The sequence below is a fragment of the Malurus melanocephalus genome, unplaced genomic scaffold (assembly GCF_030028575.1).
Source record: "Malurus melanocephalus ecotype Western Australia unplaced genomic scaffold, MMel_1.1 scaffold_374, whole genome shotgun sequence".
Taxonomy (NCBI): Eukaryota; Metazoa; Chordata; class Aves; order Passeriformes; family Maluridae; genus Malurus; species Malurus melanocephalus.
The window spans coordinates 651,972-653,902 of NW_026623606.1; positions in this window are offsets into that span (position 1 = coordinate 651,972).

Sequence of the window (1,931 nt, forward strand, 5' to 3'; positions counted from 1 at the left end):
GCAGCCCAGCACACCCCAGAGCCAGGCCAGGATGGAGAGGAGCTGTGGAAACACAGGCAGAGCGTCTGGGATTCATCCTGGGAGAGCTGAGGAATCACTGGGGATGGGCAGCAGGGACACAGCAACAGCCAGGGAGAGCAGAACTGGCCGAGCTGGGGGCACTGGGGACGCTCCCTCCTTGCTCCAGCAGCCGCAGGGATTCGTGGGGATGCAGCAGGGACGGGGCTGAAGGCGGGGCGGAGGGGATGGCACAACCCCGCGGCTCTTCAYCCTCCCCTTTACCTGCAGCCTTTCATCTGGAGCCTGAAGAGGAAGTTTTCCACCCCTTGAGTGTCCCCGAAGCCTCTCGAGCAGGGACCGTGCCCCGCCAGCCGCGCACCCACCGCTCCCTCCCCTCTGCCGGCAGCGCATCGAGCCGGGGGGGATCAAAAAGAGCCGCTGAGAGCGTTTTAAATAAAAGATCGCGTCTTTCAGAGCCATTGGAGTGATGATTTAAACATGAAGTCAAAGGCAGTAATGGTGTTGTCAGAGCCGTGGCGGTAAATCCGATCAATAATTCACTGATAGCAGAAACGGCGCCTCCAGCCAGAGCCACCTGCGGAGGGTACGGAGCAGGAGATGCGGCCCCTCGTCTCCCTGCCACCTCCTGCCACTGCCACCCGCCCTGCAGAGGAGCTCTGACCCCCGGTGGGGCTGGGAAAAAGCCAGGAGCCCGATCCGGAGCTCCACAGGAGGGGAATGCTGCCCGGCTCAGGGCGGTGAAATAAATTCCTTACCTGGGGACCGCTGTTCTAAATGCTGGGAGCACCTCGGCTCGGTGATTGCAGCTCAAGTCTTTTTCTCAGCTCCTGCACCCTTGGAGAGAGTCCAAACCACCCTCAGGGAGTGTCAGCTTAAAAACGCTGCCAGGGGACCCCACCCCAGGCCACCTGCACTGGGGACACTGGGGACACTGGGGACTCACAGCTGCCACGCTGTGTTTGCCCCCTCCCTCCCTCCCTCTGGAGCAGCGTGGGTCAGTTCTCTGCAGATCCAGCTGCGAGGGCAGGATCCCCACTCACCCCTGCTCCTTCCCGTGGAGCAGAATTGCGGGGCAGCACCTGAACAGCTCCCCAGCATCTTCCACCCGCACTGGGACCACGGCAGGAGGGTCCCTGACCCCCGACAGAGCAGGGCAGAACAGGGTCTGTGTGGGAACACCCAGGGGCTGCCCTCAGCCCCCAGTTTTGGGGAGCAGTTGGTCCCCAGGGATGTGAAAACAGCCTTCCTCTGCATCCCTGCTCCYCMCTGRGRAGGRGATTTAACAGGGAAACCCTGGAGTTGGCACCCAAAAAATGCTGGGGAGCCCTGAGCTGCATCCCTGCTCCCTGAGGGGGCTCAAATGGGGAACCCCAAAACTGGCACCCAAAAGACGCTGCACCACCCTGAGCTGCATCCCTGCTCCCTGAGGGTGTTTAGCAAAGAAACCCCAAAGCTGGTACCCAAAAGATGCTGCACCACCTTGAGCTGCATCCCTGCCTCATTGAGGGGGTTCAGAGGAAATCCTGGAGCCGACCCTAAGGATGCCCTGAGCGATATCCCCAACACGCTGAAGAGTGGGAGGGCAGCACATCTTCCTAAAAACCAACATTGCAGGGGGGCTGGGGGGGAATCATAGGGACCGCGGAGCTGGGGGACAGTTTAGGGGCACGCAGGACAGACAGACAGACAGAATCAGCCCGTCCATCCCGCCCTGAGCGGGATACACCGAGGACAGCGATGCTGGAGGTGGCCGAGGCAGCCTCTTCTCCTTCCAAACCCATCCCCGGCGCCGGGAGCTGCCGAGCCGGCACTGCCATCTCGTGGCACGGCCACCGACAGGCTGGGGACAGCGTGCCACCACACATGGCACAGCCCTGGACACATCCCACTGCTGTACAGAGAGTTTATTA